Source organism: Gopherus evgoodei, chromosome 15 (genome assembly GCF_007399415.2).
Source record: "Gopherus evgoodei ecotype Sinaloan lineage chromosome 15, rGopEvg1_v1.p, whole genome shotgun sequence".
NCBI lineage: Eukaryota > Metazoa > Chordata > Testudines > Testudinidae > Gopherus > Gopherus evgoodei.
Window position 1 is genome coordinate 1,230,750 of NC_044336.1, and position 19,254 is coordinate 1,250,003.

At 44.8% G+C, this 19,254-nt stretch overlaps 1 protein-coding gene and 2 pseudogenes across 1 annotated transcript in view; 1 reads left to right on the top strand and 2 right to left on the bottom strand.

Annotated features, from left to right (window-relative positions):
• Positions 1-19,254, bottom strand: part of LOC115635683 (zinc finger protein 239-like) — an 811,791-nt gene that overhangs the window by 409,248 nt on the left and 383,289 nt on the right. The gene's annotated exons all lie outside the window — the stretch shown is intronic.
• Positions 1-19,254, top strand: part of LOC115635664 — a 1,110,108-nt pseudogene that overhangs the window by 146,926 nt on the left and 943,928 nt on the right.
• Positions 9,921-19,254, bottom strand: part of LOC115635418 — a 63,674-nt pseudogene continuing 54,340 nt past the window's right edge.

The following is a 19,254-nucleotide window of genomic DNA, read 5'->3' on the forward strand; positions in this document are numbered from 1 at the left end:
GACCTCAGCAAAAGACACACCCAATTCCCACCACATAGACATTGGTGCATTACACAGGGAAACTGAGGTACACCCATTATTAGTATAGGACAGTAAGACTCGCATGCAACACAACAAGCTGAAGAAAACTACCCCACTTTATCACAGGTGCCCAAAGGCATATGAATTTCCAAGAGCAGATGACAACCCACACTCTCCTCTCAGAACCAGGATGGGGACCAGGTTATGGGTTTCCAGATGCTTTGGCCCATGAAGTCCGACTTGCGTTTAGTTTGTTAGATTTGTTGCTTCTGATTTTTCTTTCTCCACATAGCTTCCACTGCTTTTTTTCTTTTGTGTGCTTTTTATTTTAAAAGTTGTGTTAATTCCACAGCTAAAAATATTTCTACTCTCCTTAAAACCATAATTGCCAAGCAATAGGAATATTAACTTTGCTACTAATCCTAATTACTTCCTTTAAAACAGTTTTAAAAAAAGTAATACATTAACAAAAAAAGAATTGGGCCCAAAAATTGCTGTTTATTTTCATGGTCATAAGAGGTTCTGTGGCTCCACATGAAGCAACTCCATTTAAAGTAATAACCCTCCAAAATAAGACTCTATATAAAGAAAAGGGCAAGGACAAAAAACAAACAAGCAGGCCCCACAAAAGTGGGAAAAGTCCTTAATCCCTGGTGGGTAAAAAGTTAAAAACAGCTCCTAAAATACAGGCCAAAAAAAATAGCTTGCACACCCCAGAACGTTTGTTAAAGCTGTCTGAACATGAAAGAAAGAGCACCCCTCACACTTAGGGAGGCCAGATGCCCCATGTCCCCTGCTAGTAGCATGTTTGTACACTCATGGTGGGGAAGTTCACACTTCATGTAAAATTTGAAGAAGGGGCATTTGGACAGAATTTGTTGTTGCTGGTGCTAACATGCTGTGATGGAGCAGGGTGTGGGGCGGATTGACCTGGGGATGTTGTGTGGGAGTCTATGAGTCTATGAGTCTATGAGCTTCAGATTGCATCATTCATTGTTTTGCTTAAAAAGCAAGTACTGTCCAAACCCAGTCATAGATTTATTCATAGATCCAGTCAAAGATGTATTTTAGTCATTTCTGGTTTAAATTGAGATCCCTTCCCTTTATAACTCACTTATCCTCCGCCATTCCCAAGTCAAGGGTCGTATATACTGACCCAATAGCATATCTTGAAAACTAGAGCCAATCAACAATTTTAAGCATCATTTTCATTCTCAGTGACCCAGAATTAGTAAAGTTGGACTACATTTATTTCAGAAGCATTTTGGCTGTAGAGCAGAGTAATGGGAAGGTTTCCCTCTGTGCCTGTTGACTGCTCTCCTTCCCTGAGCCTTTCATCCTCCTTAACAGTGCAGGGGCTGTCTGACTGGAGGTGGGACAATTCTACAGTGTCTCGGAAAGCCTCATCAACATACCTCTCTGCTTCCCTTAGCTCCTCCAGTTCTGCCACCCTGGTCTCCAAAGCCCGTACTCTGTCTCTGAGGGCCAGGAGCTCCTTGCATCAAATTCACACATATGGCACCCACCCACAAGGCAGGTAATCTTGCATGCTGGACTGGGCGCAATAAACTGGATAGGTCCCAGTCTGCTGCTGGGCTTCTGCCTGCATTCTCTCCTATGGCTACCTAGGTTAATGATAGGGTTTTTGTTTAAATCACAAAGATTTGATTATAGTTTAGGTTAAAGGTTTAAAGAATGGCAAGTGTACCTCACCCCCTTCCCACTCCCCTCCCAAACTCCCTCTTGAAACTCCTTGTTAGTGGCCCCTATTTGCAAAGCTCCCTGGTCGCTTGCTCACGGCTTTAGAAAGCTCTGGCCTTTCTGACTAAGGCTCAGCCAGTGAACGGAGGCTTCTAGATTTCAAACCTTGGTTAGAAGCTCACAGCTTCCAACTGCTGGCCACAGCACAGGGTCCTTCAACAACAACAACAACAACAATAGACAGACAGACAGACAGACAGACAAACACAAGCTCAGCACACAGCAAGTAATCCTCAAACACAAACACACACTACAGACAGCCACTTACCCCAAGGGTCCTGTATTGGCTCCTCCTTCACCAGGAGAACTCCCTCTCGAAACTCCCTATTAGTGGCCCCTGTTCATTACCTATGGTAAAATCACACCTCGAGCAGTTTTGCTTATCAAATAAGCACTTCTAGCTATTACTGAAAGTAAAGAGTCATTCAGATTTATTCTTGTGAAACTTTTCTTACCTATAAACAAACCAGACATTCGAGTTCCGTCCCTGTAATTTAAATACCTTTTAGACATAGGCAAGGAAGTTATTTAATTTAGATTTTTTTCTACTAAATTTCCAGATTTTAAGATGAGAGATATCCACCCAAATGTCTTTGGAGAAACAAAAGAACATTTGAGACCAAATGAATTTTATGGTATTTCCATTAAGATGCAAGGTGACAACTGCAAATTCCTTTCTTCTCAAAAAACATGGAACAACTGCATTAATATATACCTAAATTTATCATAAGATATATTTGTAAGCAGGTATTTTTACTAGTTTATGAATAATACTTAAGCTACAAGGATTCCAGATTACATTTTGCAACCATTCCAGTATTTAACAGGACCAGGCTGATGAGATTCAGATTATGCCATGTGATTGTACTGAGCATGCTTGACTGATGACAGCAGCTAACAAAAAGAGATTGGAGGCAGTCCATGGCTGAGGAACATACTACACATTTCATGGAAGGCCAAAATAACAAATCTGAGAGTAAGGGAGCTGATAGCAGGACATATTAGAAAATATCATCAAAGAAAGAAGACTCATGTGGCTGAGATATGTACACTGTATGGAAGATGGGAGACACGCTAAACGAACTTTGAATTGGGAAGAAAAGGGAAAGTGAGGTGTGTCAAGGGAGAACTGGCAGAAGACAGTGGCAGAGGATGCACTAGCATCACCCAGAAAGAAGTACTACAACTAGAGGGTGACTGTAATTAATGAAAGAAATGGGCTGGCTGCTGTGTCAGAGGCACAGGAGGAACTAACGTCTAAGGTAAAGAACGTATACTATTAGGAATAATAATAATAATTAATAATATCTAGCTTTTATCTAAGTGATTGTTAGAGCTGAAATACATATTCACAAGATGAGAAGTAGTCATTATGAATTTAACATTAGAAGATATTGTTAGTTAGGAATAGATTTCTTGTTTATATTTTTGAAGCTGTCTAGGACAATGCCTAATATAGCTAGAATATCCTAACGATTGGAAGTTAGCATATTCATTTTATAATAACCCTGGAAAATATTTGAAATTAGAATCAAGCTTGGGGATCAATCATCCTGCATTAAATGCAAAATGGAATAAATTCTCCTCCAAGTGAAGTTAAGTGTAAGAAGAAGAAGAATGACTTTAAACTTCAAAATTAGTAAAACGTCAAGAATATAATGACCAAGGAATAATAAAATATGAAAGATTATTATTCCTGTTGTTAAACGTTTCAAGAATTAACAACAGAAAATAGAGCTAAAGACTTCTCAAACAATTCTGTTAGTATTATATTTTAATTGACAAGGCCAAATAAGAATTCAATAATTTCACAAAAGGAACTGAACCCCATAAAAAGAACTTGATTGAAGCTTGGATGCCACCTACTGGATGGGAGGAAACATGCACCTGACCTGCCCAACTGTGAAATTTTATCATCTGAAACCAAAGCTGGAGTCCATCCCTAAAATTTGTGATATCCAATGAGAAGGTGCCAATATGAAGAAATTGATCCCTTCTAGGACTGGACAAATCCATCAGTATGACTGAATGGAAGAATAATGTAGAAAAGGAATGCCCTAGCCCAAATGAGCAGTAGAGACCTTTTGATCAGATCCAGGTAGTCCTATGCACTTCAAGCAAGAAGTGATCAGTTTTTTTTGATTCTCCTTTCCTGAGAGAGAGTGCATTTTTTAAAGTAAGAGTCATTGATGAACAAGAATCTTTGGTTTGGACCTTTGAGTCCAAAATCCCATCTGTAAGTAACCTTGTGAAAGAAAGAGCTTTCCTGAAGATCAGAGATACCAAGAAGAAATCACCACCACACAAAGAGTGTCTCTGGTCAACTGAAAGAAGGGTGAGAGTTCACTATTTATAGTGTAGCAAGGTTAGGAAATTAATAGTTATTGCTAATAGATTCCATGTAGAATTTCTGTGCTTTGAAGGAAGACAGAATTTTGTCTTGTATAGCAAAAATATTGCTTTTTTAGAATATTTAAACAATTGGAGTTCATATTTTTATTCCATAAATTCAAATACTTGTACTGGTAGGAATTATACCTTGGGAATATACAAAACTGATCAGCTTAACAATGTCCTTATACATTACTGAGCTATCCTGGTTTCAATTACACTAAGAACGAGAGAGGAAAGATGGAGCACTGAAATAGCTTTTAATATTTTAAAATCTTTCTCCTAAGAACAATAATTGGACTGGGATATAGGATTTAAATCTTACACATTGAGACTAAGTTACTTAGGTGCCTGATTTAGGCTTAATCTACACTTAAAAGTTAGGTTGTCACAGCGTCATGGTCTGGGATGTCACCTTGACTGACAGAGCTACGCTGGCAAAACCCCTGTAAAGACCTAGGTATGTTGACAGAAGAATTATGCCATCGGTATAGGCCTGGTCTGCACTTAAAAGCCAGGGCAGCCTCACTATGTTGCTCAGAGGTGTGAAAGAAAAAACCCTTCTACCAGTGTGGACTACATCTATACCATGGGTTTATGCGGACATAGCTATGCCAGTATAGTCTCGTTGTCTGTTTTTACCTGGTGAGTACAATAACCATAAGAAGATATGGTATGCATTTTATATGTTAAGGCTGATTTAACCATTACCTTGCTTGCTAAAGTTATTTTGTTATTGCTTAACAGAACTAACATTGAGTTCATTATTGTCTTATTGTGTGTGTTCCTAAATGCTGCAACTGTACTAATGTGTCATCACATATGTGTGAGAGTTTCTTGTTTTCTGGTTACCTTTTGTTCTAGTAACCTGCTAAAATTTAAGTACTCTAAATTTAAGTACAATGGAATACTTACCAGTAATATCTATCACCACAGAGAAGTTAACCACAGTATTTTGCTCACTCTCAACCCCTTCTCTGCACTTGGGTTACATATACATCTTTGTGTGTGCCAGTGTTTGTATGGGGGAAACACCTTAGATCGCTCTCTCCCTCTTATAACAATGCATTGTGTGTGTGAATGATAAGAAAACTTCCTCCCAACTCCTAGCATTACTTCAGTCTTCATACATGTGTACTATAATTGCTATAATACTTTTCTACCCTGACTTTGATTGGGTTGAATATATCTAACTACAGAAGTTATTCTATGTGAATACCTCATATATTCAAACTGTCTTCATTTGCCATTGCTACTGTTTTGCCTTTTTTTAGCTTAAATACTAAGAGCATTGAGCCTATCTGTATATTAACTTTGCCAGTGTTTACACGTTATGGTTGTAGGTGCTTTCTCTTTGACAATCTTTACAGAGAGACTCTCTTCCCAGCACAGATTAACTAAATGACATGAGCACCGCATTTCATCTGACTTTGACACCAGTCAGCCTCAGTTCAGCCTACCTGGAAAGATACTGGAACAAATTATTAAACAATCAACTTGTAAGCACCTAACAGATATACGAGTCATAAGGAATAACCAGCATGGATTTTTCAAGAGCAAATCATGCCAAAACAAACTAATTTGACAGGATTACTGGCCTAAATAATAGGAGTGGAGGAGCGGACGTGATATAGCTTGATTTTAGTAAGGCCTGTGACACAGTCCCACATGATATTCTCATAAACAAACTACGGAAACATGGTCTAGATGAAATTACTATAAGATGGGTGCACATCTGATGAAAGACAGGACTAAAAGTATTTATTAATGGTCCACTGTCAAACTGGTAGGGCATATCTAGTAGGGCCCCATAGGGGTCAGTCCTGGGTCCAGTACTAGTCAAGATTTTCATTAATGACTTGGATAATGGCATGGAGAGTATTCTTATAAAATCTGCAGGTGATACCAAGTTGGGAGAGGTTGCAAGCACTTTGGAGGCCAAGATTAGAATTCAAAATGACCATGACAAACTGGAGATCTGAATTCAATAAGATGAAATTCAGTAAAGAGAAGTGCAAAATATTTCAGTTAGGAGGGAAAATTCAAATGCACATCTACAAAATGTGGAATAATTGGCTAAGCAGTAGCGCTGCTAAGAAGGCTCTGGGGGTTACAATAGATCACAAATTGAATATATGTGAACAACTCGATGCAGTTGCAAAAAAGGCTAGTATCACTCTGGGTGTATTAACAGGAGTGCTATAGGTAAAACATGGGAGGTAACTGTCCCACTCTACTCTATTTGGGGTACTTTGTCCAATTCTGGACACCACACTGTAGGAAAGATATGGACAAAGTGGAGAGAGATCAGAGGAGAGCAACAAAAATGATAAAAGGTTTAGAAAACAGGACCTATGCGGAAAGGTTAAAAAAAACTAGGCATTTTTAGACTTGAGAAAAGAAAAGTGAGGGAGGACCTGATAACAGTGTTCAAATATGTCAAGGACTGTTTTACAAGAGGACTGCGATCAATTGTTCTCCATGTTCACTGAAGGTAGGACAAGAAGTAATGGGCTTAATCTACAGTAAGGGAGATTTAGGTCAGATATTAGGAAAAATAATTCTAACTATAAGGGTAGTTCTTCACAGGAAAAGATTACCAAGGGACGTTGTGACATTCCCATCACTGGAGGTTTTTAAGACTATGGTATACTAAGGCTGGTCTACACTACAAAGTTAGGTTGACACAAGGCAGCTTACCCCAAACTAGTTGTGAGTGTATTATGGGGGAGAGGGATAGCTTAGTGGTTTGCACATTGGTCTACTAAACCCAGGGTTATGAGTTCAATCCTTGAGGGGGCCACTTAGGGATCTAGGGCAAAAACTTGTCTGGGGATTAGCCCTGCTTTGAGCAATGGGTTGAACTAGATGATCTCCTGAAGTCCCTTCCAACCCTGATATTCTATGATTCATTTAAATTTGGTTCCTACCAATATAACACCCCACTATGCTGATTTAATAACACCACTGCCCTGAGTGGCATAGAGCCAAGGTCAATGTAATTAGACTGAAGCAGTGTAAGTGTAGACAGGGCATTACTTACAATGACCATTACCATCCTCTAGCAGCTGTCCCACAATGCCCCCCACACACCACTCTAGTCTCCATTATCAACTCTGCTGGGCAGAGGTCACAGAAACCCCACCTCCCATTTAAAACTCTGCAAATTTTTCAAATTCCTTTTTGTGACTGCCTAGCTTGGCAAGTACATGTAGCAACTCTCCATTATTGAGTGCAACTGCCCAGTTGACCATGCCAGTTACACACTTCAGATACACTCCTGTATGGAGTAGAGAAGAGGGACTGGATCTCCTCGACTTGTGGGGAGAAGAGGCTGTGCAGGCACAGCTCTGATCCAGCCATAGAAACATGGATATCTATGAGCAGCTTGCTTAGGGGATGCAGGAGAAGGAATAGGACAGAGATAAGCAGCAGTGCAGCATGAAAGCCAAGGAGCTGTAGCAGGTAGACCAACAGGGCCATCCTTACCCATACACAAAGTACACAGCTGCACAGGGCACCAGGAAATTTGGTGCCCCAAATTTCCTGGTGCCCTGAACAGCTGTGTGCTGCTCCAGCCCCTGGCCCACCTCTTCCCCAGGGTCCCAGCCCCTGCTCTGCTCCAGCCCTGCCTCTTCCCACTCTTGCTCAACCCAGCCCCACCCCCCACTCCACCCCTTCCCCATACCTCCCACTCTGCTCTGCTCCCACCCCACCCCTTCCTGCCGCTTCTCTGCCCCAGCCCCACCTCTTCCCACCCCTGAGGACTGCAGCAGGGCCAGGCCTGCACTCACCAGCAGCAGGAAGTGCAGCGGCCCCACCCCAGCCATGCCACCAGTGAGTGCTGGGGGGCAATTCTCCCCTGTTCCCCAAGCTAGCCCTGCCCACCCCAAAGAGGCCTGGGGCCATACAGACCCCCACAGGGAGCCGTGTAGGGCCCCAGAATAGCTAGGGATGGCCCTGCATACCAATCCAGTGTCAAGCCACAGATCTGCTGCTTTTAAAGAGAGCTGCATGCCATACTAGGTGGAGACCCTGCCCTCACCCCCAACAGCGCTGCAAATACCTCCAAGGAGCCTGAGTCACAGGCCCCTGCCATCAACAGTGAGGTAGATGAGGTGGATGACTAAGAGTATGGGGGACAAGTGACAGGGGCAATCCAGCCATGCAGCAAGCCTGCACTCATTTTTTCTTCCAATGCAGTTTGGCAATACTGCCAGATGAGCACGGGGTGAGCCTGATGCTCGGGAAGAACCTCGGGTAAGTGTGTAGTTTAGTTTTAAAGTACAGGGATGCCCACCCCCTCAAGTAACAGGACACATTTTTGCCATAATTAATTTACTGGTGCTAGAAGAGATAGTATTAAACCAAGAGAGGTAGAGTTCCTATCTATTTTTCATTCCTCTCCAGTGTTGGGGGAGCCACATGAAGCAGTTTATGTGCACAGGGATGTTCTGTGAATCCTCCTGAGAGATCTCAAGGAAACTTTCATGGAGGTACTCTGCAACCCTGTGTCAAAGGTTTCACCACCGGCACAAGGAGCCAAGACAAACTGCACAAATGATGAACTGCAGTGACTTTATGCCAGCGTAACTTACGCTGACATAAGTTTGTAGTGTAGACATGGCCCAAGTCTCTACCAAGAGTCTATCTCATTTGGACTTGCTGAGCAGAGTTCATGGTGTGAAGCAGGAGTGCTGGATCCCATTGCTTCAGTCTACGGAGGCAGAGAAGCTGCAAGGTTTACCCTAGCGGCAGAGTGAGATCCTTTGGGCATCTGACACACTGAAGGGGTTCCTCCAAGAGACTGTTCCAAAGCTGGGGGCACAGAACCAATCCTGCGCATCCATGACAGTAGGTAATCTGCCCTTCTGAGAGGCTGTAACTGAATGCTTCTATCAAGCTAGCTGTGTCTAAAGTGGGAGTTAGACTGACATAACTACATTGCAGAGAGCAATTTTTTTTCTCAGCCCAGAGCAACATAGCTAGGTTGACCTTACGTGTAGACCCTGCCTAGCTGTTTGAGTGCCAGGCAGGTGCAGGTAGCTCCTGTTCACTACAATGCAAAGGCAGTGGGTTACTGTGTTAAGAGTGTACCATGGCATCACTCACAGAGTTAAGATTGCATTGGTATGTACCATAACTCTCTAGCTCTTGGTTTTCAGAGATCTGAGCTAGAAATATTTTAACTCTTCACTTCCTGGTTTCAAAAGCTTAAGTGTTGCTAAACTCAATATCATGAGACACCACTGGGCAGCTTTAAGTCTGCATTAACACAGGGATTTTTGTGAGTGAACGCTCTCGTATTTTAACAGACAGAAATCTTGTTTGTTATGAGTTAGACCATTTAGCCAGTTGTAATTATCATGTAGGCATGCAGTTCAGGTAATGATAAGAGCTACCCTCACATAGTGCTGTTCATCAGTAGATCTCAAGGAGGGAAACATTATCCCCTTTGTATACATGAGGAAACTGTGGCACAGAGTGGTGAGGTGACTTGGCCAAAGTCATACCACAGGCCTGGGGCAGACAGGGGAATAGAGCCCAGAGATTTTGAGTCCCAGTACAGATGTCTTTCCACTTGGCCATATAGTTGCTATGTGAATCCTAAGTGGCCCAATCTTCCCTATACTTTGCCTAATAGCTGTACTTTGAAATGTTTGCAATGTGCAGTTGCTAGCAGGGCCAATGAGAGAAATCTCAGACATGGTCTGTGTCCCAAGAACTCGACAGTTTTATTACATGGCAATAAGAGTAATGTTAAGCACGTGGGAGAAGACTGGTGTGCCTCATCTCATCTCCCATCCCCTGCTACATACAACCCTCCCTCTCACACTACCACTTCCATCCCACCCTCCCCTTTCCCCCATACCCAGTGCTGGAGAGCCTGTGATATGCATTGAACATGCCCGTTCTCAAGTTCAACTCTTCACCCAGTCGCAGTGTGTGTTCTTGTTACACGGCCCCAGCATGTCTGTCTCCGCTCTTGACCCAAAAGGGTTTTCCCAGATGCCAGCTCATGTAAATAGCTGGGAGACTGGCTCCAACATCCCTAGACGGACAATCTGCCCCAGATCCTGGCTCATGTATGGGTGGATAAAAGGGGTTCAGACACCCCTAGAGAGGCAGCCCCCCAGATCTTGGCACACACACATGGGATGGGAAAGGGGTTCAGACATCCCAGAGGCGTAAGGAACCCCTGAACCTGGTACAAATATGGGAGGGGAGAATGTGGGGCTGACAGGTGCCCCTATCCCTATTCCCTGCTCTGCCATCCTCCTCCACCTCACCCTTCCCAGGGTTAAACCTCTCCCCTTCCACTCCCCCTAATCCCTATTCCCTCACCCTAACCTGAGCCCCAAAACACTCTCCCCTACCACCTTCCAATTATCCCTTCTCCCCTCACTGCAGCCCCAATTCCCTCTCTCTCTATTCCCCCCCTCTTCCACCCCTAATATTTCCTTTCCCTCCCAGCAGTGACACACATAATTTATTTTCTTTTAAAAAATAGCACAAGCGCCTTCTGAATCTCCTGCTGCACTCAGATTACAATTCCCCAAAATAAAATAAAAAATCCTCTTTGACAGAGGCAGATTATCACAAGATGCCTCTGATGTTTCCCTACAGATTTCTACCCACAGCTGGGTTTGAATTTACACTGGAGCAATCGCCAGAACATTTTGCCTTGAGCCACACAGCTGCTAGAGGCTGCAGCTGGCTACCAACGCCCCTGGCCTCTCAGATAGCACACACATAGTGTGATCCATTAGTGTGGGAGTGCTACGTACACACCTAATTTGAGAGCTAAACTCTCACTAATATTGTTTTCAGTTTTATTCCCCCAGAGGGATGGTTCGGTCCATGCATTCTCTGGGAGTAGCCCTAGAGTGACTGAGACTCTTGTGTCAGAATCGGTGCCTTGGTTTCATCCCTAGCTCTGTGCAAAGAAAATTGGTAGAATCCATGAACCTTAAGAAAAACTGCTTTTGGGGGGGTGGTATCTCAGGAACCAATTTTTCAATGACCCCAAATTTGGACCAGTAATCCCACCCCATGCCCTGAGGAGGCACACCACATTTCATGGCAATCCAAGTAATTGCAGATTTTAGAGCACTTACAAGAGTCAAACTATACACAGAAAGATGCTTTAACCTTAATTATAACTCAGACCTGGTGGTCTGCTATAAAACTGCATTAATCACTGTAGTATCTGAGCACCTTCCAGTAGCATTTTAATCACATCACTTAACATCTTTCATGTGCTGTTTGTTCTCTTATCCTCTCTCCAGGATGAGGTAGGTGCTCAGTGGAGGTTGGTTTTTTTTGGTCTATATACATGGCATTGTGCATTTAAGTTAGAGAATGCAGGTCAACAAAATGTGCCTGGCATTTGGCATGGAAGACAGTAAGGTTTGAGATGGTCCTTAGCTGCTTCGAGAGTTCATCCCACAGTCTCAGACCAGCCAACAAGAGAGACCTGTGTCATGAACACACGAGCTTTACCCTTATCATTGAGAGTTCCATTGTGCCAGGAGGGTGACGTTTTCAACCCCTGTCTCGATCCCGGAGCTTAAGGCAGTCTTTTAGATCTCTACAAGGAGCACCATGGATAAGGACCAAGACCTTGGACTTGATTCAGTATTCTATGCGAAGCCACTGTCGGGAGCAAGGACAGGTGCGATGGGCTTGCTGTAGCTTGTGTAGCTGAGGAGATGCACTGCAGTGCTTCTGTACTCGTTGGAGTTTTCTACGTGCAGTTCTATACCACTGCGATACTCCACACAAGAAGTGACAAAGGTGTAAATAACTGAGGCCGGGTCTTTGTCGTCTGCTTGCCAACCAAGAACTATAGAAAGCATTACTCATGGACGTTGCTACATGAGAGCTCAGCATCAGTGATGAATCCAAGAGCACTCCTAGACTGTGAAATGAATTGGCCAATTGTGGGTAAGAGCTGGTCAGTGGATGTTCAGGGCTTCTCAGGAAGTAATAATCAAATTCCCATCACAACGTGGAAATCTTATTTCAGCCTTTTGCTCTGCATGCCTCTGTCCCAGAAAGGTGATTACATTCTTTGCTTTAATAACTATTCCATGTCCTCATTATATGGCCCCTTCAGCCTGGCCTGACTCACTGACGTTCATGGGAATCAGCAAAGGTGTCACTCACTTCACCCATCCCTAGTCAGGACACTCCTAGGGTTTGTAGCCTCTGTGGAATCTCTGATGCCTAATAAAGGCTGAGCTGTACCGGAAATTTTTCCCACACTCAGAGCATTCATAAGGTTTTTCTCCCGTGTGGATTCTCTGATGTTCATTACAGGTGGATCTATCCCGGAAGCTTTTCCCACACGTCAGGCATTTGTAAGGTTTTTCTCCTGTGTTGAGTCTCTGGTGCCTAACAAGTTGCGTGAGCTGACAGAAACTTTTCCTGCACTTGGGGCATTTATGTGGTTTCTCTCCAGTGTGGATTCTTTGGTGTTTATTAAAGGTTGACCGATCCCTGAAACTTTTCCCACAGGTCAGGCATTTATAGGGTCTCTCCCCCGTGTGGATTCTCTGGTGCGTACTGAAGGTGGATCTATCACTGAAGCTTTTTCCACACTCATGGCATTTATAGGGTCTCTCTCCCATGTGGATTACCTGGTGTGCAGTGAGGGTTGAGCTACAACTGAAGCTTTTCCCGCATTCGAGACATTTATAAGGCTTCCCTCCCGTGTGGACTCTCTGATGTTTGGTGAGGTTTGAGCGCTGGCTGAAGCTTTTCTCGCAGTCAGGACACTTATAAGGTTTTTCTCCAGTGTGGATTCTCTGGTGAATAATAAGAAATGATTTCCAAGGGAAACTTTTCCCACAGTCACCGCATATGTGAAGTGTCTCTTCTGTGAGAACTCTCTGGTGAACAGATTCTTTGATTTTTCTGGCTCCTCTGATCCTCTGCATGGATTTATCCCATCTCTCCTCTTGGTGGTTTCCCTGCTGTCTCTCTGGCCAATGCTGACTCTTATGGACTTCTCCCCACTCAGGACTCTGGGAAACATCTCCTTCGGCTCTTCCCAATGCCATCCCATGTGGCTCCAGTTGTTCAGAACCTTCCTGCTGAGGGTTCTCCTCCTGGTTCTCGTTCATCGTCTCCTCATCTGCTGGAATAGAGAGAGAATCCGGACAGGAGTCAGTCCCTGTGCCGGGAGAAAGGGAACCTCAGAAAAGGGAATGAGAAAGTGGGGAACAAATCAGAGTAAGTGGTGGGGAGATGGAAATGTCAGTATCTGACTTCCTCCCCCCCCCCCCAAAAAAAACAAAACAAAACAAAACAAACCTTTCCTTACTGGAGAGAGAGTTCAATTCTGCCTTTGTTCCATTACAATATCGATGTGGAGAGGGTCTAAAAGGCTGGCTAGGACTGGTGAAAACCCATAAGTGACATCTGTCCCGAGAATACAGAAATTGGTTTCTGAGGGTATGTCTACACTACGAAATTAAATCGATTTTATAGAAGTTAATTTTTAGACATTGATTTTATACAGTTGATTGTGTATGTCCCCACGAAGCGCATTAAGTCAGCGGAGTGCATCCTCACTACCGTGGCTAGCTTCGACTTACAGAGCAATGCACAGTGGGTAGTGTGGCAAATTGCCGGCACTATTTTGATGGGTCTCGTGCTTTCTCTTCTTTGGGGAGGGTTCAGAGCACCATTTCTTGCCCCTGAAGTGGTATGTTAACTGCCCCACTAGTGTCCTAGAGGAGGGGAGTGGAGAGGGAGGGACCTGGGCCCGCCCTCTACTCCAGGTCCCAGCCCAGGGGCCCTGAGGATAGTGGTAATCCACTTGAACTGACACTTCCTTCCCCTGGGCTACTTCCCTCTCCTGTCCTTCAGTTTGTGGGGGGCTTCCTGCCCTCCCTCTGTACAAGCCAGGTGCCCTTTTGCCTAGGGTCTTGGACTTCTTAGCTCACCGCAGCATTTCTCCAAACTGGCCTCTGCTTCCCTTGAAACTGTTCTATGCTCCAACTCCCACACTGTCTGATTGAGGCAGGGGGTTTTATCATGTGACTGGCTTCAGGTGCGCTAATTGGCTTCAGGTGCTCTAATTAATCTATAGCAAACTTTCTTCCCCTTACAGGGAATAAGGCTCCCTTCTAACCCTCTCCTGCTGCCCTCTGGCCATGCTGTATCACAGTAGCTATCGCACCGTTCCCACAGTCTCCATCACCCATTGGAATTTTGGGTTAAGCTCCCAATGCCTGATGGGGCAAAAACACTGTTGTGCGTAGTTTTGGGAACATGTTGTCAGTCACCTCTCCCTCCATGAAAGCAATGGCTGTCAATCGTTTTGCGCCTTTTTTCCCGGGTTACTCATGCAGACACCATACCATGGCAAGCATGGAGCTGACTCAGCTCACTGTCACGCACTTTAAAAGCTCACTGGCACCGTTTGCTGACTATGTCAGACCTCAGCACAACCAACATTCCCATTGTTATTGCTGCTGGCTGTGTGCTCCATAATATCTGTGAGAGTAAGGACGAGTTATTTATGGCAGGGTGGGAGGTTGAGGCAGATCGCCTGGCATCCAATTTTGAGCAGCCTGACACCAGAGCGATTAGAAGAGCACAGGGAGGCGCGCTGCACATCAGAGAGGCTTTGAAAACCACTTTCATGACTGGTCAGGCTATGGTGTGACAGTTGTGTGTATTTCTCCTTGATGCAAACCTGCCTCCTTTGTTGATTTTAATTCCCTGTAAGCCAACCACCCTCCCCTCTTCAAAATAAAGTAACTATTGTTTTGAAACCATGCATTCTTTCTTTATTAATTAAAAAAAAAAAAAGAGATAATGGGCAAGATAGCCCAGGTGAGATGAGGGAGAAGGGAAGGACACGGCCACATTGCTTATTGTAGCCACACTAAAAATCAAACTGTTTGAATGACAGCCTTCTATTGCTTGGGCCATCCTCTGCAGTGGAGTGGCTGGGTGCCCAGAGCCTCTGCCCTGCGTTCTTGGGCATCTGAGTGAGGAGGCTATGGAACACGGGGAGGAGGGGAGGAGGTTATACAGTGGATGCAGTGGAGGTCTGAGCTCTTGATGGCTTTCCTGCAGCTCCAACAGATACTTCATCATGTCTGTTCGCTCCCCCATTAGCCTCAGCATCGCGTCCTGCCTCCACACTTCATGCTCACTTAATTCTTTCCTGAGCTCTGCCACTGAATGCCTCCATGCATTAAGCTGTGCCCTATCATACGAGTGGACTGCATGAGCCCGGCAAACATGTCGTCATGAGTGCGTATTTTTTGCCTTCTAAACTGCAATAACCTCAGGGACGGAGATGATAGGGGGAGCACAGAAACATATTACGCTCTATGATTCTGGGGGGACTGCATGGTCACCTGTGCTGCTCAGTTCGCCACATTGACCAAACAGGAAATTAAATTCAACAGTTCCTGGAGCTTTTCCTGTGTACCTGGCTAGTGCATCTGAGTTCAAAGTGCTGTCCAGAGTGGTCACATTGGAGCACTCTGGGATAGCTCCCAGAGGCCAGTACCGTCGAATTGCGTCCACACTACCCCAAATTCAACCCAGCAAGGTCAATTTTAGCACTACTCCCCTCACCAGGGAGGACTACAGAACTCGATTTTAAGAGCCCTTTAAGTCGACAGAACGGGGTTGGTTGTGTGGACGCATTCATTTTAAAATTGACCTAACGCGGCTAAATTCGACCTAACCCCGTAGTGTGGACCCGGCCTGAGTCCATTCAGTCAATTCCTTACCCATGTGGACATCTTTCAGGATCTCCCTTTCCTCGTAAGCCTGGAGATCAGGGACCCACGGCTCCTCTCCTAGTTCCAGCCGGGAGATCACGTGAGGTTTGGAAATTGGAAATCCTGTTTGCGGAGCAAGGAAACATGTGTTGACCTTGTTCATTAAGGTCAGTGCTGTTACTACTTCCAGATCCAGGATATGAGTAGTCCACCCAGATAGGCTCCTTCCTCTCCCCACCCCCACCCTAAAGGGACTGGGCTATAAATCGTAAAGGACACTTTCTGGAGCAAAGGTTCATCCGCTCTGCCTAGGAAATGGGCCTTACTTATTCCCTTGGGGAGCTAAGAAAATTTGTTACACTTTCTTGGTATTGGGGCTACAGCTAAGGCTCTGTCACTGCCAGTTATTCCCTCCTCCTTCCCCTGCAACATATATGCCCATATTTCGCTAGAACAGGAAGATATTACAGGGGGCTTATCTACCTGGTCAGTAAGCCAAAGTGTGCCTATAGCACACTATCTGTTGTGCACTAACTGTCTTTGTGGACCCTACTACCATGCACTGAAAGTTCTGAAGTTTGCATTCAGGTACTGCTCTGTCTAGTGTGCAGAAGCAGGGTCTACAGACCTATTCAGAGCATGGTACGGTGCTGCACTGTAGATTTACACCTTGACCTGATGTGACCCAGTGACCACTTGGTGTCAACTGGCAGAGGGCACAGAGTGTACCTAGAGTTTTACAGGGGTCCCCTGGGTCAGAAATGTGCATAACTGCTCACCAGAGGGCAACAGCTGAGTCTCTACTGAGATCCAGTTACCCATTGATCATTGTAACCCTTGTGAGATGTATGCATGAAGTTGTGTGGCTATACTGACAACTATGTGTAATTGATGGTCTTGGAGTTAGGGTAGGTCACCAGGAGGTGATATGTCTTGGACAGGTTCCTTTCAGGCAGATTTCAGACACTTATCTCCCTCTCTGGTTATACATGCATTGTCTGCCTCGCAATGGAGGCCAATCTGCAGACTGAGTCAGGTGCCAGTCAAAAGGTTGCACAATCTAAGAGAGAGCAGAGAGGTGCCCTTTTTATGGGCAAAGACACTGAATTGTTAGCATACAGCTGGGAGCACAAGGAAACACACAGGATGCTTCACCAAGGAGCCAAGCTAACCGCGTGTTTGTCCTAAGGAAGGAGGGTCACAGCCAATGTTACCTCTAATTTTTTCCATCCATGTGCAGAATAAATTTTTTTATGTGCAGATGTGTGTAACCAGTAGAAAAAAAAAAACCTTGATATATATTTTTAAAAAGTTACCATAGGGATAATGACTCCAACCAGGGCAGGTTAGGCATTTTAGAACTCACTACTCAAAGAATTAAATTTAAGTTTAGAGAGAAATAAAAATTATGAAATTCATAGACCAGTCAAAATATTAAAATAACCCACTTTGAAAGAATAAAATTACAGAGAATATACATGCATTACAGGAAGTACCAAGAAGTAACAACAACAATGCAAGTATATGTTGGGAGGTGAGTGTGAAAGAGAGAGAGAGAGTGTGTGTGAAAGGGAGAAAGAGTGTGAGAGTGTGTGTGACACAGAGACAGTGTGTGTGAGAGAGACAGATGGACACTCAGAAACAGTGCAGGCTGAGCTAGGCTGTGTCCCTTCTCCCCTGCTCTGTGGAGATGGGGTACAGGGGCAGAGGGACACCCTGACTTCAGTACCCTCCTTTCCCCACCCACCTCACCGCACAGCCAGCAGAAGGATCCTGGGAGCAGCTGCAGGACAGAGCAATGTGGGGGGAGGGGCACCTGAACACATGCTGCCAGCTGTGCATGCTCTGCAAATCAGTTGGGCAATGTTTGAATCTCTCTTGAGCAGCCGCACAAGCACGCAGCTTACAGGGAACACAGGTCACAGCCAGCCGGGCTGTGGGATGCTGAAAGGACTTTGAGTGAACATCACTCTACAAGACATGAGTGTATCTAATTCATTAAGGCTGTGGCTTTCAAAGGGACTCAAGACAGTTAAACATCCAGCCCCACTGATCCAGTGTCTGGGCCCCTTACAAATTTCCAGTCTTAATCCCTCTGGTCCCCACTCTCCCCCTGTGAAATGAAGATAATCACCCACTCTCCGACTATTTTCTCTTTTTAGATGGAAATTGCTTGGGAGCAGGGACTGTCTCTTCCTGTGTGAATGTTGGTGCCCAGAATGACAGGAAGGGGGGTCCAATGGTTAGGGCTTCGGCCTCAAACTCGGGAGATCTGGTTCAGTTCCTTGCTCTGCCACAGACTTCCTGGGTGACCTTGTGGGCATCACTTAGACTGTCAGTGCCTCAGTCCCCTATGAGTACAAAAGGTGTAACAGCAGCTCCCTATTCCACAGGGGCAAAGGGATAAATATGTTAAATACTATGAGGTGCACAGATAATGGGGACCCATATAAGTACCATTATGGCACAATTGGCCCTGATGTCCATTGGAGAGGGCAAGTGCTGTGGTAATTAAAAATCTGTCTCCTGCAGCAGCAGTAGCATAAGGTTTACATGAATTCCTGCTTCTGAAGGGTCTGTCCATGCTTGTGTGTAATCCATCACCAGCTTTATCCATCCCTGAGCTAGCTGTTGCAGGAACCGAGGAACATGGAGGGCGAGACCCAGGGACCTCTCAGTACCAACTGGCAGAGGACACACAGGGTGCATAGGGTTGTACAAGGATCCCCAGGGGCAGAGATATGCACAATAGTTCACTGATGGGTGGCGTGCAAGGTCTCTACCAAAGGCCAGTAGCCTACTTGTCATCATCAGAGAAATTGTGTATCTTTATTGGAAATTATATTTGTAGTGCCTTGGAGTTAAGGCAGGTCACCAGGGAGGAGACATATCTCAGAAATGCTCCTTTCAGATAGGAGCTAATTGTCACTCATCTCCCTGTCTGGCCATTTATGTATCATATGCCTCACGCTGTGTGCCTCACACCGTATGTCTGTTTGCGTACTGAGCCAGGTGCGAAATGGAGAGATTGTGAAGTCTATGAGAGGCAGAAATCTACAGGTAGAAAAAACAGCAGGGAGTGTCCTGTTTATGGCTAAAGATAACAGACTGAACTGGCTTATCTTGGAGTGCACAGAGATGCTCTGAATCCTTCAGCTAGGAGGCAAACTGATGCACGCTTGTCTCATGTGAAAAGGGTCACAGCCTGCCGAGCTGTAAAGTGCTGCAAGGATTTTGGGTGAGCTGTACTTTACTGGACAGGAGAAAATCATGTTAATTAAGTCCCGGCTCTAGAAGGCATATTTTGATTTTATTTTCTATGGAACTA